This window comes from Aquarana catesbeiana, linkage group LG01 (genome assembly GCF_042186555.1).
Source record: "Aquarana catesbeiana isolate 2022-GZ linkage group LG01, ASM4218655v1, whole genome shotgun sequence".
NCBI lineage: Eukaryota > Metazoa > Chordata > Amphibia > Anura > Ranidae > Aquarana > Aquarana catesbeiana.
Window position 1 is genome coordinate 604,877,060 of NC_133324.1, and position 26,124 is coordinate 604,903,183.

The window sequence follows — 26,124 nt, forward strand, 5'->3', positions numbered from 1 at the left end:
ACTGCTGCCTGATTGAAGGTAAGCTGGCTGAGTGAGCTGAACTAAATGTATTCTTATCAATGCTTACCCTGGTGAGGAGCAGAGGAAGTGATGTCATCTCGCCTCGTGCAGCCTTTTCATTCAGGCGCCCGAGGAGAGAAGACATCACAGTGAGTCTGCACCAACACTACACTAACACTAACCCGATCACCCCCCCTGCAGCCCCTGTCACAGTGACACCAATAGCAGTTTATATTTTTTTTACTGATCACTGCATTGGTGTCATTTGTGACTGTTATAAATGCTAGGGCAGTTAGAAGTAGGCCCCTTTAGGTCTAGGGTACCCCCCTAATAAAGGTTTAACCCCTTGATCACCCCCCAGTTAACCCTTTCACCCCGTCGCCAGTGTCACTAAGCAATCTTTTTTCTGATCGCTGTATTAGTGTCACAGGTGACGCTAGTTAGCCAGGTAGGTGTTTACGTTCACCGTCAGCTTTTTATAGCGTCAGGTACCCCCATATACTAACTAATAAAGGTTTTAACCTACCGATTGCCCCCTAGTTAACCCTTTCACCAGTGATTACCGTATAAGTGTTACAGGTGACGCTGGTTAGTTTGTTTTCTATACCCGCTGTTTATACCCAATAAGGGTTTAACCCCCTGATCGCCCGGCGGGTGATATCAGTTAGGTTTTAGGGTCAGTTAGGGTCTGCGTCGCCCCAGGCAGCGTCAGATTAGTGCCAGTAGCGCTAACACCCTTGCATGCAGCATACACCTCCCTTAGTGGTATAGTATCTGAACAGATCAATATCTGATCTGATCAGATCTATACTAGCGTCCCCAGCAGTTTAGGGTTCCCAAAAACGCAGTGTTAGCAGGATCAGCCCAAATACCTGCTAGCACCTGTGTTTAGCCCCTCCGCCCTGCCCACCCAAGTGCAGTATCAATCGATCATTGTCACTTACAAAACACTAAACACATAACTGTAGCGTTCGCAGAGGCAGGCCTGATCCCTGCGATTGCTAACAGTTTTTTGGTAGCGTTTGATAGAGTTGCTGACAGCCTAGGAGCTTTTTTACCTGAGTCTCATTACTGTACCAGTAAATTTAGAGCCCAAAATGGCAAATCGAAGGTACAGTAGTGAAGAGGCCTACACGTTTTTGAGCATGACAGATAGTGAAGAGGAAGTCACTCATCTGTCAGATTCAGGCTCAGAATACGATCCTGTAGACCACAGCGGCTCCATGACATGACAGCTCTGACAATGGAGTTGTGGTCCCTGCCAAGGTCAGGCGTACCAGACCCCGATCTTCTGCTGTTGCTGAGGTGCAAGAACAGCAGGGCTCTCGTATGGAGCAGAGAAGTACTAGTGCCGCTCCTCCTTCTGGTGAACTGGCAAGCACCAGCGGCCTAGTAAACCCTGGTCGTAGTCGAACCAGCACTGCAGTAACACGTGGTGATGTGGCGAGTCCCATAAGTGCAGTTCAAGCTTGCGATGTGGCAAGCACAAGTAGTGTCCCGCTGCCACCAAGAAAACAAAGACAAGCCCGTTGAGCCCATAGTGCCCTTCCTGCTGCATTCGCCAATCCTAATTGGGAACCCACCACTTCTGCAGCACCCGTACTTCCCCCATTCACTGGCCAACCCGGAATTCAGGTGGAAACAGTTGATTTTACGTCACTTGATTTCTATTCGCTGTTTTTTACGGAAGATCTCTATAGATCTATTGTGGACCAAAGTAATTTGTATGCTGGTCAATTCATCACCACTAATCCCTAGTCCTCCCTTGCCAGAGATTGGAAACCAATTACGGTTTCCGAATTTAAGACCTTTCTTGGCCTATCCCTCGACATGGGCATAGTTAAAATGAGTACGTTGTGGTCATATTGGTCCACTGACCCAATTTACCATATACCCGTGTTCTCTGCCTCCATGGCCAGGGCACGATACGAGCAGATCTTGCAGTTCATGCATTTCAACAATAATCAACTCTGTCGTTCTCGTGGAGACCCTGGATACGATCGGCTCTACAAAATTCGGCCCCTCGTAAACCACTTCAACCAACGTTTTTGCAGACAGTTTACTCCCCATCAAGTTGTCTGCGTTTATGAGTCCCTGATTACGTTTTCTGGCCGCTTGTCATTCAAACAGTATCTTCCCAGCAAGCGTGCCAGATACGGGGTCAAGGTGTATAAGCTTTGTAAAAGGGCCACAGGCTATACATATTGTTTTATGGTTTATGAGGGAAGAGATAGTCACGTAGAGCCGCTGAACTGCCCAGATTACATAGGGAGCGCTGGCAAGATTGTGTGGGACTTGGTGTCACCCTTATTCGGAAAGGGGTACCATTTGTATGTGGACAATTATTACACGAGCGTGCCACTTTTTAGTCACTTGTTTGATCATCAGATTGGCGCAAGTGGCACTGTGCGATCTAATCGCTGGGGCTTTCCCCAGCGGCTTGTAGAATCCTGTCTTAAGCTGGGGGAGAGAGCCTGCTTGAAGTGTGATAATTTGCTCGCTGTGAAGTGGAGGGATAATAAGAATGTCTTTGTTCTTTCCTCCCTTCATGCAGACACGAAGGTCCAAATTCCTATGGCGACTGGTGTTGTGGAGAAACCCCTCTGTGTCCACGAATATAACCAAAATATGGGAGGGGTGGACCTCAACGACCAGTTGTTGGCGCAATACCTAGTTGCCCGTAAGGCCATCAGATTGGCGCAAGTGGCACTGTGCGATCTAATCGCTGGGGCTTTCCCCAGCGGCTTGTAGAATCCTGTCTTAAGCTGGGGGAGAGAGCCTGCTTGAAGTGTGATAATTTGCTCGCTGTGAAGTGGAGGGATAATAAGAATGTCTTTGTTCTTTCCTCCCTTCATGCAGACACGAAGGTCCAAATTCCTATGGCGACTGGTGTTGTGGAGAAACCCCTCTGTGTCCACGAATATAACCAAAATATGGGAGGGGTGGACCTCAACGACCAGTTGTTGGCGCAATACCTAGTTGCCCGTAAGGCCAGACGCTGGTACAAAAAAGTGTCCGTTTATTTATTTCAATTTGCAGTAAGCCGGCTGCATGAGAGGCATTTTTCGTATGTCCTCCCGAGTACCCCTACCCAACGAGCCCCCCAAAGAAGATGTCGTGTCTGCAGCAAGCGTGGATATAGGCATGACACCCGCTATTATTGTCCCTCCTGTCCTGACAATCCTGGTCTTTGCATTGGTGAATGTTTTGAACGCTACCATACACTAGTTGAGTATTAGCATAGGGTACAGCACTGCACAGACTAGGACACACTTTCACAGGGTCTCCCAAGATGCCATCGCATTTTGAGAGACCCGAACATGGAACCGTTACAGTTACAAAAAACAAAAAAAGTGTAAAAAAACAAAAAAAATATATATAAAATAAACCAAAAATAGTTGTCGTTTTATTGTTCTCTCTCTTTTGTTCTGCTCTTTTTTACTGTATTCTATTCTGCAATGTTTTATTATGTTTTATTATGTTTGCTTTTCAGGTATGTGATTTTTTTATACTTTACTGTGTTTTATTGTTAACCATTTTTTTGTTTTCAGGTACGCCATTCAGTTGCAGCATGCATTTATTTATCTTGACAGCAACAGCGTTTGCTCCCACGATACATAAAATGGTGACTCCACATATATATTTTAGGCACAGATTGCGTTAAAAAATGTTTTATTTTTTACTATTTTTTTTGTATTTGCTTTGCAGGTATGATATGTCTTACTGTTATACCATAATGTTACCTTGTTTTATTGTTAACCATCATTTGCTTAGTAGGTACGCCATTCAGTTGCAGCGTGGATTTATGTATCTTGACAGCAACAGCGTTTGCTCCCACGATACATAAAGCCGTGACTCCAGTGCTGTAGGAAGCGATTTCACCACCACAGTTAGAGAAAAGAGCATATATGCCGAAGCATGGGGGCAGCAGGGGTGAAGGAGCGATTTGCTCCTAACTTTTTGGGTGGATGCCCCCATGCTTCAGCATATATTTTTTAGGCCATTCAGCTGAAGCAAGATTTATCTATCTTGACAGCAACAGCGTTTGCTCCCATGATACAGAAAGCCGTGACTCCAGCGGGAGGAGGTGGTAGGAGGTGATTTCACCACCACAGTTAAAAACAAAATGGTGCATGTATGCCCATCATTAAGTGGATGGATGAAGGGAAGTATTCTAATGGTGGGCATACCCACCGATCAATCTCTTTTTTTTGTTCAGCCCACAGGCTGCATGGAAAAAAAAAGATTACAAATATATGCCCAACAAGGACCAGCAACGTACTGGTATGTTGCTGGACTTTGAGTGGTTATACCAGAATGATGCCTGCGGGTTTAGGTATCATTTTGGTATCATTCTTTTCAGCCAGCGATCGGCTTTCATGTAAAAGCAATCCTAGTGGCTAATTAGCCTCTAGACCACTTTTACAAGCAGTGGGAGGGAATGTGTTCCTCCCCCCACCGTCTTCAGTGGTTTTCTCTGGCTCTCCTGTCCTAACAGGGAACCTGAGAATGCAGCCGGTAGTTCCGCCAGCTGACCATAGAGCTGATCAGAGACCAGAACGGCTCCAATAATCTCTATGGCCTAAGAAACCAGAAGCTACGAGCATTTCATGACGAGATTTTGCCGGATGTAAACAGCGCCATTGGGAAAGCATTTCATCACACCGATCTTGGTGTGGTCAGATGCTTTGAGGGCAAAGGAGAGATCTAAGGTCTAATAAACCTAATTTTTTTTCAAAAAAAGAGTACCTGTCACTACCTATTGCTATCATAGAGGATATTTACGTTCCCTGAGATAACAAAAAATGATTAAAAAAAAAAAAAAAATTAAAGGAACAATTTAAAAATAAAAAAAAGCATAATAAATAATTAAAAAAAAAAAAAAAAAAAGCTCCCCGTCCCCCCCCTGCTCTCGAGCAAAGGCGAACGCAAGCGTCGGTCTGGCGTCATATGTAAACAGCAATTGCACCATGCATGTGAGGTATCACCGTGAAGGTCAGATTGAGGGCAGTAATTTTAGCAGTAGACCTCCTCTGTAAATCTAAAGTGGTAACCTGTAAAGGCTTTTAAAAATGTATGCAGTTTGTCACCGGTGCACGTTTGTTCGCAATTTTAAAGCATGTCGTGTTTGGTATCCATGTACTCGGACTAAGATCATCTTTTTTATTTCATCAAACATTTGGGCAATATAGTGTTTTAGTGCACTAGACACCCCAAGCTATTTGCTGAGAGGTATGGTGAGTATTTTGCAGACCTCACTTTTTGTGACAAAGTTTGGAAAATTGAAAAAAGAAAAAAAAAAAAAAATTTTCCTTTTCTTTCTTCATTTTCAAAAACAAATGAGAGCTGCAAAATACTAATTATTCATTACCTTGGGACAAAAAAATGAAATATTCAATCAATGGGCTCAACATGCCTCTCAGCAATTTCCTTGGGGTGTCTACTTTCCAAAATGGGGTCATTTTGGGGGGGGGGGGGGGGGTTGGTCGGGTTGTACTGCCTTGCCATTTTAGCACCTCAAGAAATGAGATGGGCAGTCAAATTAAAAGCTGTGTAAATTCCAGAAAATGTACCCTAGTTTGAAGACGCTATAACTTTTGCGTAAACTAATAAATATCCGCTTATTGACTTTTTTTTTTTTTCTACCAAAGACATGTGGCTGAATACATTTTGGCCTAATTGTACGACTAAAATTGAGTTTATTGGATTTTTTCTTATAACAAAGTAGAAAATATCATTTTTTTAAATTTTCCGTATTTTTCCATTTATATCGCAAAAAATAGAAATCGCAGAGGCGAAAGCAGCGCAGTGCCAGATTGTAAGAAGTCCTCTGGTCTTTAGGCAGCCAAATGGTCCGGGGCTTAAGTGGTTAAAAAAAACATTTAGAGAAACTGGAATGTTTCAGGATTACCCCCGATTTTGATGATCTTTCTTCATCAGAGTTTAAGTGATCGGCCTCAACTGCTTTCTTAACCTCAGGGTCCGGTTTGGGCCTGCCTGCTTTGCTTACTGGTTTTTCTTTGACCATTTTTTTTTTATCTGTGTAACAAGTGACTGGGTTGCTGGGATTAGGTGGAGCACGAGGAGAGGTTGTTGAAGCCGCAAGTCCTTTGGAGTTGCTTTTTTTTGGCCTTTTACTGCTAGATTTGAGAAAGTCTATGTTTGGTGGTCTCTTGCTGCTCATCAGAAGGACCCCCTTTCGGAGACATCTTCTCCAGTTTGGGTTCTTTTAGGGTCAGTTTTTGTTCCTTGAAGGCTACTTTAACAGGTGCTTTTTCTTCCTTAGGTGGTTTGTTCTCAGCTGGTTTTCGAGAGGAAGAAGATTCTTTAACTGGTTTATTTATGTCACTTTCCTTGCTTTTACTTTCTGAATCTTTCCTCATTCGTTCTCTATGTTCTTTTGTTACTTTGTGGGGTTTTGATGCTTTGTTGCTGTCTTTGCTGCTTTCCTGTAAACAGAAAATAGCATTATAAGAAACTCTTTAAAATGGTAACAAATCTGTCATGATAGATTAAACTAGAAAATGGCAAACATACAAACCTTTGAAGGATGCAATGATGACTTTGAAGAATGCGATGATGGCTAGTCTGGACTAGGTCTTGATACAGTTTCTGCTCCCTCTGGCATAACGATCACCTTAAATATAAATGTTGCATCAGCAGACAAACTTGGTACGTAATCGTGGACACACTGAAACCTTCTATACTAAGGTAACGAATGCTCATTATAAAGCCTGTGAAAACTTCCTATCTATGCACAACTAGGTGATCATTCCAAGGTCAAAAAGTACAACTATCAAAATGTGGGTTAAACTGTTTCCATAAGAAAGTCAAACCAGAAATTATTTTGTGGAGTGCTAGGGTGTATACTTGTAATATTAGTAGTTATTAACTTTTAACATAAGCTAACTTAGCAGCATAATAGTACTCATAGGACACAGCTAGAAATGGGAAGGCCTGGGGGAAAAAAATCTGTTTTTTTCTATGGAAAAATTGCAATAAAAAAAAAAGTGTGGAATATGTTCTTTTACAATGATAATATATTTATGACATGGTATTCAAACTATATAACATGGAGACCTTAATGAAAGATTTCTGAGACTTTATGCAAAATCTTAAATTATTGCAAGTTCTCTCAGCTGAAGACAAGCAAATCCTGGAATACAATTCAAGTAACACTGTACTTCTCAATGCAGTTCTTGAACAAGAGAAATATGCATTTCTGACACTCAGGGGCACTGCAGGGGAAAGGCTTCAGTTTAGTTTGCTTGTTTTTCCATCTTGCACCCCCTACAGTTGGGTGAATGTTGGGATACAGTAGATAATGGTTTCTGTCCGCTCAGGCCTTAATTGACATGTAAGAGGGTAAATTTGTCTGACGAATTAGTTTATCTTATTTAACCTTTAAATGATTCCTATGAATGTTCTCCACCATCACAGCATAATGCTTCCCCTATAGTCTGGTCAGTAAATTGTTTTTTTTTTCTCCTCTCAGTAAAATGGTGAGACCAACATCTAGAGTTTGGAAACATTTCCACACACCTAGACGAGTTTAGATGCGTTCAAGTGTTAATGCATTCCAATGGCCAGAAAAAAAATAATATTCCAGCCAATGAAATCCATTAACGCTTAACACGCCTAAACCTGTGTGCAGTATGTGGCTTTCCTGCCAGGAGTTCTGGTGTATAGAGGAGCCAAGCAAACGCCCTGTGTGTATGAGACCTAAAAAGGAGCACTAATGAAGTTACCAAATTTAAGGAACGGTAAATTGCAATTTTTACATTTTTTTGTTTAAGGGATTAATACCGCTTTAAGCAGTGCTGATCATCCATATATATGTTGGAAGACAGGGATAATCAGTTTCATACTTTCTCTAAAGCCCCAATTACATGGGCGTTCCGTATGTCAGTTTTTCCTGTTGACACAGGAAAAATGAACACCAATGTATTTCTATGGGCAAGCGTATGTTAGCAGATGATCATCCGTTAACATCTGCCTTAGTTCACCTCCATTTCTTGAAATGGAAGCCTCATTTTTCTTCCGTTAATAAAACGGAAGCAGACCTAAATGATTGTCAAACGGACAAAAGATCAGTTTTTGCATTGGTTGTTAGGAGCCGGCGTCCTAACAACCAATGACGCATCAGCTGTCAGCTGAATCTAAAAACAATTCATGGCAAATTACAAAAACAATGTCCCCCCCCCCTCCCCCCCCTCAAGGCCCTTCGGATCTGGTATGGGATTTAAAAAAAAAAAAAAAAAAAAAGGCATGGGATCCCCACTAAAATCTATTATAACCCTTATCTGAGCATGCAGCCTGGCAGGCCAGGAAAGGGGGGGGGTTGCGAGTGTGCTTTGGGAGGACAAGGGCCTCTTCCCCACAACCCTGGCCTGGTGGTTGTGGGGGTCTGTGGGTGGGAGGCAAATTGGAAATTTGAAAGCCCCCTTTGACAGATACAGATCCCCCCCCATGTGAATGAGTATGGGGTGCATACCCCTACTCATCCACCTTAAAAAATAAAAGTGTATTGTAAAAAACACAGGAGGCGTTTTTTGACAAGACCTTTATTAAGAAAACAAACAAAAAATTCCCCCGGTGTAGATCCATTGTCAATCACGATGCCCGCTACTACCGCCGACCCAAACGCCACCCGGCAAATGCCCCCACCATCTGACAGCTCTGCTGTCTGATAGTTCTTACATAACTAAGGGGTGGGGCCGCCTGATGTCGGGTCAGTGACCCGGCCCCCTTGTGGTGTCATCAACCCAGCATGCCCCTGGTCGATGATGTCGCAAGAAGACGGGGTCATCCAGACCTCTTTTCTTTCGGGTCGGCAATAGCGGAGGGCATCATGATTGACGATGGATCTACATCAGGGGACATTTTTTTTTTTAATAAAGGATTTGTCAAAAACTGGTGTTGTGTTTTTATTTAATTTTTTACACTTTTTTGGTGAATGAGTAGGGGTACTATGTACTCATTTACATAGGGGGGGCACAATCTGGGGGCTCCCTTGTTAAAGGGGGCTTCCAGATTCCAATAAGTAACCCCCCGCACCGCCATGACCACTGGGGGCCAAAGTTGTGGGGAAGAGGCCCTTGTCCTCATCAACGTGGGGACAAGGTTCTTTGGTGGTTCACGTCCCAACGCTCGGATAAGGGTCTGGTATGGATTTTGGGGTGGGGCTCCCCTTAAAATCCATACCAGACCCAAAGGGCATGGTATGGATGGGAGTTTTTTTTTCCAGAATTTTTGATTGCCAGCAATAGCTTTGTTTACATTCAGCTGACAAAACACTGGTTGTTAAGGACATGGAGGCCGGCTTGCCGGCCCGCTCCTTAGCAACCAGCTATTCGACAAACAGAAACTAAATTGGTCGATCAATTTTTGACCAATTCAAACTCTAATGCCCTGTACACACGATCGGACATTAATCGCACATTCAGACAACAAAATCCATGGATTTTTTTCAACGGATGTTGGCTCAAACTTGTCTTGCATACATACGGTCGAACAAAGTTGTCAGAAAATCCGATCGTTCTAAACACGGTGACGTAAAACACGTACGTCGGGTCTATAAACGGGGCAATAGCCAATAGCTTTTGTCTCTTAATTTATTCTGAGCATGCGTGGCACCTTGTGGGTCGGATTTGTGTACACATGATCGGAATTTAACCGATCAGATTTTGTTGTTGGAAAATGTTATAGCTGGCGCTCAAACTTTGTGTGTCGGTAATTCCGATGGAAAAAGTCCGATGGAGCCCACACACGATCGGAATTTCTGACAACACAATCTGATTGCACTTTTTCTGTCGGAAAATCCGACTGTGTGTACACAGGGCATAACTGTTCAAAATATTTGAAGTTCATTAGAAAACTGATGTAAAAACGGATGTACACAACAAATGTAAAAACTGAAGTCCGGATGCATTTTTCATCCGATTTTCTAACTAAAAAAACATGACTGAACAGATGAAGAAAACAGATCGCATGTGTGAAAGGGGCCTGAAAACAGACTTTTTTTACCGATAAGTGAGTTTGTAAGAAGTCCTGAAGGTACTGTACCTGGGTATACATAGTTCACGTTTTCTTGTCAGTATCCATTAGCAATATCATAATGGTTCCTTCTGTGACAACTTACACATTACTGCAAATCCTTTGTAGTCCCCTCTGACTACTTACCCCTCCTGCTTTGAGCAGCTTCCTACGGAATTCCTTGGTTGGATTATCGAAGGTCAGTTTCTCACAACGCAGATGGTTTACTGGTGTATTTCCCTCCAGGTTTAAAGACAAATCATATGTAAAAGACACCTTCTTGGGTTCTTCCTGCACAAAAAAATAACAATAACTGAATATTGCAATTTTTTTTTTAAACCAAAGTATAAAAATAATGAAGAAAATCTATAACTACCTTATTTTTAAAGTATACTTCAATCGGTAAAATGAAGCCAGCATATCCATTTTCTTCTACTTTGTAAGGGGGTTCCTTGCACACTACAAGAAATAAGATTCAAATGTGGCTGCATGAACCAATGTAAGTCAACTACACCAATAACCATAACTCTAGGATACGAATGCATCTGGGATAGGCTGTGAACATCTAAGGCTTCATGTACACGGGACGTTGTTCAACTTCTCCTGAACAATTTAACTTGACAGCTAGAAACCGGCGTCTAAAAACGCCCGTTTAGCCGCGTTTACATCTCACGTTTGAAAAAAAAAAAAAACTGGAGTTAGACTTACCGGTAACTCCTTTTCCAGTGGTCTTTCAGGACAGCCCTTGAGAGATGGAGTCCCTCCCATCGACCCAGGAAACACATTGAAAGTGTTTGCCAGTTAAAAAGGCGGTCCCTCAGGACCCTGGTCAGTCATTTACCAAGAACCAAAAGGATGGAACTGTAAAACATAACCATAACAGGTAATAATGTTAGTACATTAATGTAATCAACAAAGGGTGGGATCGTGCTGTCCTGAAAGACCACTGGAAAAGGAGTTACCGGTAAGTCTAACTCCAGTTTTCCCCAGTTGTCTTCCAGGACAGCCCCAGGATCCCCAAGTACTCACCAGATTAGAGGGGGGCCACGGCTTGGAGGACTTTCCTCCCAAAAGCCTTATCCTGATTGGACATTAAGTCTAGTCGACAATGCCTTGTAAAGGTGGAGAAGCTTGACCAAGTGGCTGCTTTACATATTTGCTCCAGGGTGGCACCAGCTCTTTCTGCCCAGGATGCCGACAATGCCCTTGTGGAGTGGGTTTTAATACCCCCAGGAGGATTCTTGTTTACGGTCTTATAAACCTCTGCTATAGCTAGCCTAATCCATCTAGCTATGGTGACTTTAGAAGCTTTTTGCCCATTACGTTGTTTGGAAAAAAGAACAAAAAGTGAATCTGAAATTCTGAATGGACTGGTTACCCTTAGATACTCTAGGATACACCTCCTCACATCTAATAAATGAAATTGTTTTTCTTTCTGGTTTGAAGCCTTCTGACAGAAAGAAGGGAGGACAATATCTTGTGACCTATGGAAACTAGATGCCACCTTTGGTAAGAACCCAGGGTCTGTCTTTAGGATGACTCTGTCTTCTAGAATCTGGAGGAATGGCTCTCTGATGGAGAGGGCTTGGATTTCACTAACCCTACGGGCTGAAGTGATTGCCACAAGAAGTACTGTCTAGAATGTAATCAGTCTTAGAGAGGCCTTAAAAACCCCAAAAAGGCCTTAAGAAAGATTGATAGATCCCAGAATGGGGCTATGTTAACTCTGGTTTGCGTCTGGAGATTGCTTTACAGAACCTAGTGATGAAATGAGCTTCTTGTAACCTTTTCTCTAAGTATACACTTAAGGCAGCTATCTGAACCTTAATAGTACTAGGAGTTAGCCCCTTGTCTATCCCCTCCTGGAGAAACTGTAGGATACTTGCTGTATCCATGTTTACCTCATCTCAGCTATTCAGCCAGCTGTTAAATTTTCTCCAGACTTTCCTGTAAATAGCTTGGGTGACAGGGTTTCTACTCTGTAGCAAGGTCTGAATCACTCTTTCAGTCAGGCCTTTGCTCCTCAATATTTCTTCCTCAGTAACCACGCTGAGAGGTTCAGCATGGTTACTTGCGGATGAAAGAGAGGTCCCTGTGACAGAAGGTCTTGTCTGTAGGGAAGTCTCAGAGGAGGCTGGTCTGTCAACCGTAGTAACGTTATGAACCATGGTCTCTTGGGCCAAAATGGTGCCACTGAGATTAAACACGTTTCCTCCGCTAGTAATTTCGCTAGAACCCTCGGGATGAGGTGAAGCGGAGGAAACGCATACGCCAAGCTGAAGGTCCATGGAGTCTGTAAGGCGTCTACTGCCAAGGGCTGATCTCCTGGGTACGGCGAGCAATTTGGGAACTTTTGCATTCTCTTTGTTTGCAAATAGGTCCACTACTGGTTTTCCCCAGTAGGCTGCTATGTAGTCGAACACTTCCGGGTGTAGAGACCATTCTTGATTCGAAACTCGTTGTCGACTCAAGAAGTCTGCAGTGTTGTTCAGCTCCCCTTTCAGGTGTATTGCAGAGATGGATGCTAGATTGGATTCTGCCCATTAAAATATGTGACTGGCCACCAACATTAGTCGAGGACTTCTGGTGCCTCCTTGCTTGTTTATATAAGCTACAGCCGTCATATTGTCTGAGCGGACCTGTAGATGGTGACCCTGTATTGTGTTCTGAAAGGTTAGTAGAGCCCTGAGGACAGCTGTTAGCTCCTTCCAATTGGACGAGAGAAGTTTCTCCTCTGACATCCACCTGCCCTGGGCCCAGTCTGAATTTAGATGGGCTCCCCAACCCCAGCTGCTCGCATCCGTAGTTAGTATGGATGTGATAGGAGAGATCCAGAGAACCCCTTTGTTTAAATTCTGTGTCCTTCCACCACCAGAGGGAGCGTTTTACTCTGGTGGGGATTGAAATCTCTTCTTCCAGATTCCTGTCTTAACTGTTCCAACAAGAACCTCTGAAGGTCTCTTTGAAGGAACCTGGCCCATTGTACAGCCGGAATGGCTGCTGACATAATTCCTAAGACCGACATCACCTCCCTCACTGTACATTTGGTGCTGCTTTGAAGAAAAGACATTCTCTGCCACAGATTTAATATCTTTTCTTCCGGCAGGACTATTCCCTGCTCTACCGACAGTATCTTGTACCCTAAGTACAGAATTTCCTGCGTTGGGGTAGTTTTGGACTTTTCCAGACTGATTATCCACCCCAATTGACTCAGGCTGAGCTGTGTTAACTCTAAGTCCTGACGAAGTTGTTTCTCCGAGTGGGCCGTGAGGAGCAAGTCGTATAGATACGGAATGATCGAGACTGACTGTAGTCTTAACGGAACTAGTGCCTCACCGAGAACTTTGGTAAAGATTCTCGGGGAGGACGACAGTCCGAAGGGAAGTGCTCTGCACTGAAAATGATAAATTTTGGTGTCTATCTGAATCGCCATCCGAAGAAATTTCTGGCATTCCTTCCTTATTGGGATATGTAGATAGGCATCCCTTAAATCCAGGGTAGCCATAACCACCTCTTTTTGGAGAAGATTCCTTATCGAGTAAATAGACTTCATCCGAAATTTTTTGTATCGGATGGAGAGGTTCATGATTAGTCTGAACTTCCCAGACGGCTTTTTTACCACAAAAATGTGCGAGTAAAACCGTCCCCCTGTTCCTGAATAGGGACTGGCGTCAATACCTCTTGATCCACCATTTCTCCTATTAGCAAAGGTAAGGCTTTGGCTTTTTCTGAGTGTCTTGGAAGCTGTCACAAGAAACTTTGAGGGTGGATCGCTGTGAAATTCCAGCGCATACCCTCTTTTTATAATGTTTAAGACAAACTCATTTGAGGTCATCTTTTCCCACTGCAGGAGAAAATTCACTAACCTCCCTCCCACAGGGACCCTGATGTCACTGGGGTTTAGGGTTTTGATTGGGGCGGTTAAAAAGTATGCCCCCTTTTCCTTTCCCTTTTTGTCCTGTCCAGTGTTTTTTGGGTTTGAACTCTCTCTCTGACTTGGAGGGTTCCTTTGAGGGACGAAAAAATTTTTCTTTTCTTTGAAAATTTTTCTTTTTAGTGGGAAAGGTTTTCTTTTTATCCGCCGTTCTTTCTAAGGCGGTATCTAATTCAGGCCCGAAGACTAAGTCTCCTGTAAAAGGGACACTGCACAGGCGTGCTCTGGACGCCGTGTCTCCCCCCCAAGTTTTCATCCATACTGACCTCCTGGCTGCGACAGAAAGCACCGCAGTTTTAGCCGTAAATTTAACGGAATCAGTAGAAGCGTCAGAGATGAAACTTGTCGCCTTGAAAAGCATAGGGAAGGTTTTGAAGAGCTCCCCCCGAGGCATGCCTGCTTTTAGGTGTTCTTCTAGTTGAGATAACCAGAACTCCAGATTCCTAGCCACACAAGAAGTGGCTAGAGCTGGTTTTAAGCCTGCCATAGAAGCATCCCAGGCCCTCTTTAAGACTATGTCTGTTTTCCTGTCCACTGGGTCCTTTAAATGACCCATATCCTCAAAAGCAAGGTCAGACTGTTTTGAGACTTTGGACAGAGGAGCGTCTAGTTTAGGATTTTTATTCCAGACCGCCTCTGGGCTCTCATCAAAGGGGAATCTTCTTTAGGAATTAGGAAAGACCTTTTTATCTGGTTTGGCCCACTCCTTGTGGACAAGGTCAGAAAGCACTTTATGTTTAGGGAATACCTTAGCTTTCTTTTTCCCCAGAGCCTCATACATTTTATCATGTCTGGTCAATTGAGTTTCTTCCTCATCAATTTCCAGCAAATCACAAATAGCGCTCAACAGCTCGTCTACTTCCTCAAGAGACAGCTTGTATTTTGCTGCTTTGTTAGCTACAGCCTGATCCTCATCCTGGTCTGAGTCTGCGTCAGAGGATTCAGGACTAACACGGGGCTATGCTCCCTGACTGTACGGGGCTCCCCAGAGCTGGGTGTTGTAAGCCATGGTGAGGAGGGAATCGCAGCTGCTCTACTGGTGGAAGCAGACATGTTTACATCTGCGATTAAGTCCCGGAGAGATTTAAAGGTTGATGCCATCTTATCTTTAAATGAGCCAAGGAATTTTGCCAAGGGAGAGTCTGCCTCTGTTTTAAGTAAGCCTGCAATACACTGTCTGCATAAGGCTTTGTTAGAGCCTGAGCACAACTTATTTCCACAAATAGGGCATTTTTTGCAGCCTGACTTGTCTTTCCTTGGGGCCTCCTTAGCATCAGCTTTTCTTTAAGTATACACTTAAAAAACACCAGTGCTGCAACCACCGCTGCAAATACCTGGGACTGTGAGGTAACCACCACCACGGGGTACTATAAATCCCAGCCTTACAACAAACCCCCAAAAAAACCACAGTAAGGGCTTGCCCCGCAGCCTACCTGGGTTTGGCTGGTGCCTGCATCCACCGGAGTGTCCTGAGGATTAGCCCCCATGGTCCCCCTCTTGAGCTCCGGATCCAGCCGCTAGTCCGGTATAGGTGGACGCTGGTCGGGATTTGTAGGCCCAGCGTGGGCTTTCTCCTTCCTCCTTGTGCCTCTGGAGACCCAGAACCGGAAGTCTCGGCACACAGCGATGACGCGGTTCCGCCGGAAATGACGCTCGGCGTATCCGACCCCCACCGCCATTACAGTAAGGAGCTGGGATGGAAGAAACCATCTACACTGCTCCTGGGGGGAACCTGCATCACCCTGCCACTGGCACACCTCGGCACTGGAAAGAGGGGGGGGGTAACGGGTCAGCTCCTATCAGGCTGGACGGTACCCGAGCCCAACAAAAAGTAGGTAAGGACTAACCTGGAGACCGCTGGATAGGACCCAGTCCCCCTGTGCGGCTCCGCTTCCTTCAGGCAGCCCCTGAGAGATGCAGTCCTTCTCCTGGTTCCTGGCAACATGTTCCTCCGACGGAAAATGACTGACCAGGGACCTGAGGGACCGCCTTTTGAACTGTTGGCAATGTGTTTCCTGGGTCGATGGCAGGGACTCCATCTCTCAAGGGCTGTCCTGGAAGACAACTGGGGAAAAAAAATGTATTTAATTATTTTTCCAAAATAGCCAAAAATTAAAAACGCCTGTAAACGAAACGCAGCTAAATGCGAGTTACCGCGTTTAGCATTTGAAATGCCTCTAAACACAGCGTCTGAACATATTTTTTTGGGTTACAAAAAAAGCCTCTAAATGCAACTGCCTAGAAACGACCCTGTGTACACGTACTGATAAGATAACAGAGGAGAGTTCAGGAGCAGTTGAAAAAAAATGCCCAACTGCTCATAAACGTCAGTTTGCCAGCAGTAAAGCAGCAGCTCTATAGCTTGGGTATCAAATGACTCTCCATAGTCTCCTATAGGGAATTTTGTTACCAATAACTATGCTATTATTAAAGACACAGCAGGACCTGGTGGAATGAGAGTATGGTTCAGAATCTTTAGAAGACAGAGTGCTGAAAAGAAGGCACAAGTGAGATGCACATCTCAGAATCACCTACCTTCTCTTTAGTTGTAGACTCTCACTTGCATTCACATTGATCTGTATTAGCATGCGTTTCCCAAATCGATAGAAATTAGGGTTGCACCGATACCAGTACCAGTGCTGATACTAAACATTTGCACAAGTACTTGTACTCGTGCAAAGGTTCCCATACCTAAATCCGATACCTTTGCGATTCACACTCCTGCACTGCTCCTGTGTGAACCCAGGCTTGTCATAGTGACTTCAGCTTGGGCTCACAGAAGAGCGGTGCGGGAAACCACATGTGATTCGGTCAGGAATCGCACTGCTTTCCTGTTCAAATCACATGCGATTCTTTGCAGTGCAGTTTGAGCCTATTCATTTTGTATAGGCTCAAATCGCACTGCACGGTATCAATAACTGGAATCAGCGAGTACTTGAGCACAAGTATTGGTACAGGTACTCGCTCTTAAAAAACGGGTACCAGTGCATCCCTGATAGAAAACATGCACCAACATGCATATTGTGTGTTGCGATACACATAAATTCACGCCAATCCTAACTGATCAGAGTTTTGACATAGACATTTTTTTTTGTGGTTGCTGTTTATTTTAACGGAAACACGTGTACTAAAACAGACACATTGACTACCACCTAAATGTTTAATAGGAAATTAACCTTATTAATTACTTAGGTTCCTTGCACATGAACGTAATAATTTACTGATCCTTTTACTTCGGAACTTGTTGACAGAAAGATCCTGAATAAAATGTTCTATAAAGACTTTGCATTATTGTGCATATATGTATACATGTGTAAAATTCTTCTTCATCCTCTCCTTCTATCTGCCAATGTTGCAATATAAACACACACACACACACACACACACAAATTACTGCACTCAAACATATATTCGATTTTATCTTACAGTTCAGTACTCTTTACTGTATTACTGATCTTTATGCAGCCGTGTGCATTGTTCCACAAACAATGATGTACCCGAGTTCAGATTAGTAAAAAAAAGGTTTTGTTTTATGCCAGTGTGCAAGAGGCCTTCCTGAAGTACAGCTCTTTTTCCAATGTGTTGGAATGTTTCTCTCAAGCTCATCATTGTAATGAATCAGAACTTAAAGATACTTACCACGTTTAGGTCTGGGAAAGCTGTCAGGAAGCCTGAAAACCACCTTTTCCACAAAATGTTGAATGTCAAACTGCTCGGGCCCGCGAACAAACACCATCCAGTCATGGGTAAATCCATCAGTAGTTGGCTTCTTCCTTAGCTGAGCACGATGTCCCAGCTCCAGCTTCACCTGAACAGTGCACTAGAAAAAAAAAATGTAAAAAACTCTCACCAAGGAGTCCAACATTTTGCATGTAAGGTTAATTTTAAAAAGGCAAAATGTGTTTTTAGGCTTGTTGAAAATTGCACACAAGTAAATAAAATAAATGCGTACAGACTTATATGTAAGGCAATTTTGCAAGCCATCCCTGTGTGTGTCAAGTACTCTTACCTACTGACTCTCATTAGTTATCATTCATCCTAGAGTTCTGCGGTCTTGTAATAAAAAAATGGGTCTTAAGTATTTTATTTTTTGGTACAATAAATACCTATTGCAGAGAAATAAAGCTACCCACTGCCAAGATGCAGCCATATACAACCCAATCACCATGGACTATTTATCATTACATAGTAGAAAGAAATAATAGCACTAGATACATTCAGGAGTCAAAAACTGAAGAAGACTGGAGCAGTATTTTACCAGCTGGTACGTTTCCTATATCAGCAGCCCCTGAAGGTTGGAAGCATCATTAAACAGTACTAGCCCATGCTATAGAGGTCAACTGCACATCAAAGCAGAGACAGGCACACACACATATGACAACACAATCCAGTTACATTTTGTAGTTGTCATGTTGTACAGAAATCAAAGTACAATAACCGAATGTGTACAATGGTGTTAGATCCTCTAGCAGCTATAGATATCAAAGGTAAAAAGAAAGTATCCGAGAAGCTATGCTGTCCCTGAGCAGGTCGCTGTTTTATTCTGCTGATTGGTTGCTATGAACCATCACAGACTATGCAAATTCGTTCCTCATGCACTTTTAGGCCTCATGCACACGGACGTTTTTACAGCTGCTTTTTTGAGCTTTTTTTTCAGCTTAAAAAGGCCTGTCTATGTTAGTCTATGGCTTCATGCCCACCTAGGCATTTTTAAGCTGTAAAAAAAAAAAACCAGGACCAGTGGGTTCTGAGAGACATTTTTCAGCTGTAAAAATGCTCTAACGCTGATAAACGCTCAAAAACGTCATTCACCAACGTTTTTTAATGGTTTTTGATCCATTGAAAAAAAAACGCTCAAAAACGCTAACGCAGAAAAACGCTTAAAAACGCTAAAAAAAAGCTATTGCAAAAACGTTGAAAAAAGCTGAAAAAAGTTTAAAAAAAAATCACTGCAAAGATACTGGCATTTTCATAACGTTATTTTAACAGCCTGTGTGCATGAGGCCTTATAATTGAGGCCCAACGTTCTTTATCTGTTTGCAGAAACCTTCACATTTACATGTTCCTAAGCCAAAGAGCAAATGGTTAAGCATTCTGGTAATTTCTGAGGCTTTGTTTAGGTTGACACGAGACTCAATGTTCCTAAATTCAATTACCATTGAAGAGATTCTTTTCATTTCTGATGTGTAAGAAGCGCCATCCTACAATAACTGACTGGATTTCTAAAATGCTGTGTATGTGGAGATGGATCCATGAAAATAACAGTATACACTAGAGGTCGACCGATATATCGGCCGATATTTGGTGTTTTTTACTTAATCGGCATCGGCCGATTGTGCTGATAAAAAAGGCTGATATAGCTTCAGCGCGACTTGCAAATGACTTCTGTAATAGAAGTCAATACAAGTTGTCTGAAATCTTCTGTGAAGCCACTTCTCTCCTCTCTGGGCAGCCAAATCTGAAAAAAGGACCTGAGGAGATACAATGTTTACACTTATGAATGAACTGAACTCTGTGTGTAGAAGCTCTCAGTTTAACCATTTAAAGACTAAATCTTTTCTGACATTTGTTGCTTACAAGTAAAAATCCTGTATTTTCTGTCAGAAAATCACTTAGAAGCCCCAAACATTATATTATATTAATATATATATATATATATATATATATATATATATATATATATATATATATATATATATATTTTAGCAGAGACCCTAGGGAATAAAATAGCGGTTGTTGCAATATTTTATGTCACACGGTAATTGCGCAGCGGTCTTTCAAACGCAATTTTTTTTGAAAACATACACTAATAAATTTTAAAAAAAACTAAGCAGTAAAGTTAGCCCATTTTTTTTCGTCCAAAAGTTTTAATTACCGTACTTGTTTTTGTGTATTTAATATTTAAGATATAGTTTTTTTTAATCTAAATTCTACATACAAGTGAACTGATTGGAGGTTTGTTTTGTTTAATAAATGTTTAAATGTAAAAAACATTCTGTATCACTTAAGGTTGCTTCCACAATGGAGCAGGCATGCGTTGACGGTAAAACGCTGCTAGTTTTAGCGGCGCTTCACCGTCATTTTAGCGGCGCTATTCGGCTGCTAGCAGGGCGCTTATAACCCAGCTAGCAGCTGAGGAAGGGGTTAAATGCGCCGCTGCCGAAACGCTTTGCAGGCACTTCGGCAGCGGTGCGCATTCATTTCAATGGGCAGGAGTGGTGGTATACACCGCTCCAAAGATGCTGCTTGCAGGACTTTTTTTTAACATCCTGCCATCGCATCACCTCAGTGTGAAAGCACTCGGGATCTCACACTGAGACTGCAGGGGAGCCGTTTTACAGGCACTTTACGGCGCTATTTTTAGCCCAAAAGCGCCTGAAAAACGCCCCAGTGTGAAAGGAGTCTAACTGTTAGATTTTATGAGATGAAGGGGGGAAAAAAAAAAAAACAAAAAAACAAAAATCGGCATCACGTATCGGCCATCGGCCACCGCAATTTCTAAATATCGGCATCGGCCAGAGAAAAACCCATATCGGTCGACCTCTAGTATACACAACCATATACTACTGCACATCATTACATTATAAAGAATTTTAAAAAAAGTAGCAAGGATGAAAAAGGAAGTACTGATTTTCTTTCGGTTCCCAGAAATGTTTGTAATGGTTTCCTAATTTCTTGTGTAAATTCACACTTCTAAAATGAAAATGCAGCCATCACATCACTAGTGACATTAACATGCTATCAGTGAAAGGGTTAACTACTCATGCTCTTTATAGAATAATCTAGAACATAACAGTTATCTTTCAAAACTTGAGATGTCCCCAGTTATTCGCCCATCTGTACAAAAAGAAAGGTTGAATGGCTGTAATACAAAATAAAGATTCTGTCTCTATTGGAATAATAGACATTTTATCCTGTATATTGGTTCCTCTAAAACCACAGCACCAGTGACATCTGTGACATCTAGCCACTTAGATACATTTCTCACATTGCCAGTGACACAGGTGACATTGCTGATTCAGCAACTCCGCTTTCCTTGTCACCCTCCACCAGTCATCTCATTGGACAAAGAATCAGCATCACTTCTGTCCACTGAGCTGACCCGGCAGAATGAAACCTGACCCAGCAAGAGAACTATACAACCCATCCTAGAATTTACATTACAAAGAAGAAAGTCAGGAAGTGAGAGAGAGATAACCTCATCCATGTCCTTTTAGATTACAGCTTAGTGTGAAGAACTCCAATTTTATTATACTAGAAAACATTAGCAGAAGTTTCCATACAGACTGCTATAAGTTACATTCTTCAAACCATTTAACTCTGTACACTGTGCTGTACATGACATATTCCAGTGTTGTATGTGACATACCCTGGGACAGCCTGCTCCTTACACTGTGCTGTACATGACATAGTCCAGTGTTATATGTGACATACCCTGGGACAGCCTGCTCCTTACACTGTGTTGTACATAACATATTCCAGTGTTGTATGTGACATACTCTAAGTCAGTCTAGTCTGTAAAGTGTGCTGCATGTAACACACTTGGGCTACACTGTACTGAATGTGACATAATCCAGACCATCTGATTTTCCATGCCATGCACTATGCTACTTACTCCACACTGATACACTTTGTATGCCATACTTTACGTTATATATTCCATATCATTAATTAATGCCAATTCTATTTGTACCACTAGGTCTTCTAATTCCAAGCTATTCAATGAATTAGAACTATTTTACAAGAATAAAAGTCCTGACACAAAAAAATATAATACCATATGTGATTTTACCTACAAGTGATCATGCTACAAAGCCCCAAACTAGGCTAAACCCCCCCTCTAACCCTTGCTACTGCGGGTTTATTTCTTCTGTCCTTGTAAAGCCAAATAATATACTTGTCTAATATCTCCCTCCAGGTCCCTTCACTGACACCAGTTCCAGGTGGGGGGGGGCTACTGACCCAGCGCTGAGATGCCCCCCCCTCCCAGATTACATCATCTCCTGGACTCTAAGAGGACTCCATCACTGGACATCCAATAACTGCCCATGTTATGCAAGCGAAAAGTAAATAGAGGAGAAGACTTGAATGGCAATGTCACATGACTGTGGCCTTTTTTTTTTATTTTAATCAAGCGATCAGATAGAGGCGGGTGGGAGGAAGGGGTTGCTGGGGATTAAAGATTAGCCCTCTCCCATATTCAGATTTTAGCCTGGCCCACCTCTCTTCTACAGTCTGCTTGTTTGGCCCGCTCTATCCCTGTATGTCTGCATGCCTGGCCTGCTCTCAATTCACATTTTAGCCGACTTGGCCCATTTTTTCTTTCTCTTTTTACTTACTTGGCCCACTCTATCCTTTTCTGTCTAGCCCATTCCCAATTTAAATGTTTGCCTCCTTGACCCACCATTTTTTTTATGTTCTTTCTTGGCCCACCCCTTCTCTTTTCCCAACTACTTGGTCCACTTTATTATCCTTGCCTGTCACTGTGCTTGGGGCCCTCCAAAATTTCAAATTTTCTCCCATCTGACCCACGCTATCCTCGCCTGTTAGCATGCCTATTCCACTATCAATTTTAATTGATGCGTGATTGGTCCATTCACTACTTCTATTTCTTCTAGTTTGGCCCATAAGTCCCCCCATTTGCTGCTTGTTTGTGTCACACAATCATCCTCCTCCTGCTGCTTGCTTGGCTCACCCAGTCTCTCTTTGCTGCTTGCTTGGTCCACTTAGTCCTTCACTTGCTGTTTGTTTGCCTGGCCCACCAAGTCCTCCACTTTCTGCCTGCTTGCCTGGCCCACCCTGTCCTCCCCTTGGTGACTGCTTGCCCCACCCAATCCTACCTTTGCTACCTGCTTTCCCCACCTAGTCCTCCCATTGCTGCCTGCTTGCCTTGCCCACCCTGTCCTCCCCTTGGTGACCGCTTGCCCCACCCAATCTTACCTTTGCTACCTGCTTTCCCCACCTAGTCCTCCCATTGCTGCCTGCTTGCCTTGCCCACCCTGTCCTCCCATTGGTGACCGCTTGCCCCACCCAATCTTACCTTTGCTACCTGCTTTCCCCACCTAGTCCTCCCATTGCTGCCTGCTTGCCTTGCCCACCCTGTCCTCCCATTGGTGACCGCTTGCCCCACCCAATCTTACCTTTGCTACCTGCTTTCCCCACCTAGTCCTCCCATTGCTGCCTGCTTGCCTGGCTCACCCAGACTTCCCATTGCTGGTTGCTTTCTCTCGCCCACTCAGTCCTCCCCTCGCTGTTTGCTTGCCTGATCTACCTTGTCTTCCTCTTGCCGACTATATGCTTAGCCCACTCTTGTTCTCCCCTTGCTGCTTGTTGGGCCCACTCTTTCTACTTGCTTTTTCTTGTCTTCTCCCCAATTCCCTTTCTGAACTTAAAATGTAAGTAACCTTGCTGTCTTTTGCTTCAATACTTTTTGAGTCTCTAATCCAGAATAGGTATGCAGCAAGTAAACTCGAAACTCCTAATCTCCAAGCTTGTCCCAAGTCAGGGACTCAAAATGCTGAAGATATTGGATCAGCAACGACAGTTAGGCAACCAGGAAGTCAGCAATAACACCCTGCATAAATCCTATATACCATGTGGCCATATTAGGTCAATGATGTCACGAGTATTCCCGCCCTTTGTGTATTTGCAGCAGTAGAGCTGCAAATGCTCTGGCTATAGTTGCCAGGAGAGTTGGGAGTGACAGCTGCCATCCAGGTTCAGTTTAATCAAACCTGTGTTTGTCCCTCATGGCAACTAGGGATGAGCTCTGATGGGTTTGAACATGAGTCCGGAGCTATCCTGCCAGTAAGCAGTCAAAGCTGGCAGCCAATCATAGGTGGTGCAAAGTGGCGAATACCTCTGCCACCTATAACTGGCTGTCAGCTCTGACAGCTTCGCAGTAGGATAGCTCAGGCTGGTTCGGACTCGTGTCCAAACTAGGGATCGACCAATATGGTTTTTTTCGGTGCCGATACGATACCGATATTTCAGCCACTCCTGACGATATTTTGTACATTAAAAAAAAAAAAAAAATTACACTGTCATTTTACATTTTTTTATTTTTAATCACTGTTATTGCTGTCACAAGGAATGTAAACATCCCTTGTGACAGTAATAGGCATTGACAGGTACTCCTTAGAGAGAGATTGGGGGTTTATAAGACCCCAAACCCCTCCTTTGCACTTTAAAGTATTCAAAACGTCAAGCTCTTCATTTTCAAATACTTTATTTTTTAAAACTGGTGCCTTTAAGATGCCAGTAATCTGGGAAGTGATGTCATGACATAGCTTCCAGATTACTAGATCCAAGACCCGAACGAAGCATTGGCTTTGTTCGGGTCTTCGGCCAGCCAGCGGAGGTGCCGGCTGGTTGCTCGGGCCTCCTGGTGTGACGGGAGAGTTCAGGTGAGCGGGAGGAGGGGGACGTCCCCTCCCGTTGCTTGTAATAACAGTCGAGCGGCTGCTGAGCCACATCAGTTGTTATTACAATAAATCCGACCATCCGCTCTAAACAACGGTACTGGCAGCTGCATGCATCACCCCGATAAAACCCCTTGAAGCAATATCGGTCTAGTTTGATACCGATTTTTCAGAAAATGCTGATATCGGGCTCCGATGATCAGCCTTAGCGATAATCGGTCGATCCCTAGTCCAAACACACATAGCTCATCACTACTGACAACACTAAACCCCTACTTCACAATTAGAGGCAGTGTTGTCAGCCCGCCATGTGCATTTTCAGTGATGCTGTGCCTACGCAGACCTACCTTGTTATCGCTGATAAGTTAAAGTGGGAATCTGGCAACCACTTTTTTTTTTAGGTCATTGAGACACTTTGCTAATCCCAAAATAATACTCACAGTTTGGGTGTAATATTTCCGCCTCTGCCTGTTTTCGTACTGAAGAATAACTTTAAAAATATGATGCTGGCTGTTTCCATCTTGCTTGTGGGCATGTGAAGCCCACAAGCATTGATTTCCTGGATGCGGTGAATGCTGTTCATTCACAGCTTGTTCACACGCATGATCATTGTTCCCGCACTGAATCTTGGGAAGCCTGACACTAAGCTCCCAGGAGACAGTGCGGCGTCGGGGAAAGGCAATACACACACCTACTCCCATGGGAGGAGAGACAGGAAGTGCCACAATAAAGTACAATATAAAGGTAATTACAGCGATAAAAAAAATTTGTGTGGCATTTGAACATCTATGCAATTAACCGAAGGGGGTAAGATTAAGTTCAAAATTTGAGTGGAACCCCGCTTTAATGCCCTACCACCCACCTTCAAGGGTCTATATCAAGAAGTGGAAATGCACACGACTGTTCTCTTTATCAGAAAAATGAATGAAGATTGGTCTGCATGTACTAAGTGGAGAGCGCTGGATTACTCTTCTGACCCGGCTCTATGTACCTGGCCCTCATTCTCCTTCTATCAGACAAGCTGCTCTCCCCCTCTCCCTCACTGATTCTCTTGTTCAGTACCTGACTGTCCATGTCTCTGCGCTCAGATGGTTTCCTTCCTCTCGTGCTCCTCACGGCGCCTACGGCCTCATCCTCCCCTATTACGGCCCTTATGCTTGCGGCTTGTTCAGCACAACCAGACCAAAAAAAATATAGAAATGCACCGAATCCGCGAACTCCACACAGCCCCCCGAATAGGCCCGAAACCCCCTTCTGCGCTTAATGGATCAATCCGCCTGCGGATGCCACAGCCGGGATACCGGAATGTACCACCTTGAATCTGACCAATCCGTAGGTTGGTGTAGGCGGTGCTTCCTGTCAGGAAGAGATTACAGAGAAAGAAGCAGATAGCAAATCGATCCGATAGGCGGAGAGGCTGTGACTGACGTCTAAGTCCGCCAATAGCTAGTGCTCGAGGGTTTCCATAGTAATAGCAGGTTCCGGTGTTCTGCCATATAGTGTCCTCGTATCAAATAGTGTCCGCCTCGTACTGCGCAGGCGCAGCGCCTGCGCAGTACGGAGGAGCAGGAGAGGCCGAAAATGGCCGAAGTTGATCAGCTGACCATCAGCTGTACACGGCGCTCGGGCACTTGTTAGCGATGGCAGTGTAAGAGGGCCCCTCGCGGGCTCGCTTCGCTCGCCACGCTTCGGGCACGGCCTCGCTGCGCACGGCAAATATTTATTCTAACTCTA

The 26,124-nt window shown here is 43.7% G+C and overlaps 1 pseudogene; it reads right to left on the reverse strand.

Moving 5' to 3' along the window:
• Positions 1-5,679: 5,679 nt before the first annotated feature.
• LOC141107978 (protein ENL-like) lies at positions 5,680-25,644 on the reverse strand (annotated as a pseudogene).
• Positions 25,645-26,124: the final 480 nt, after the last annotated feature.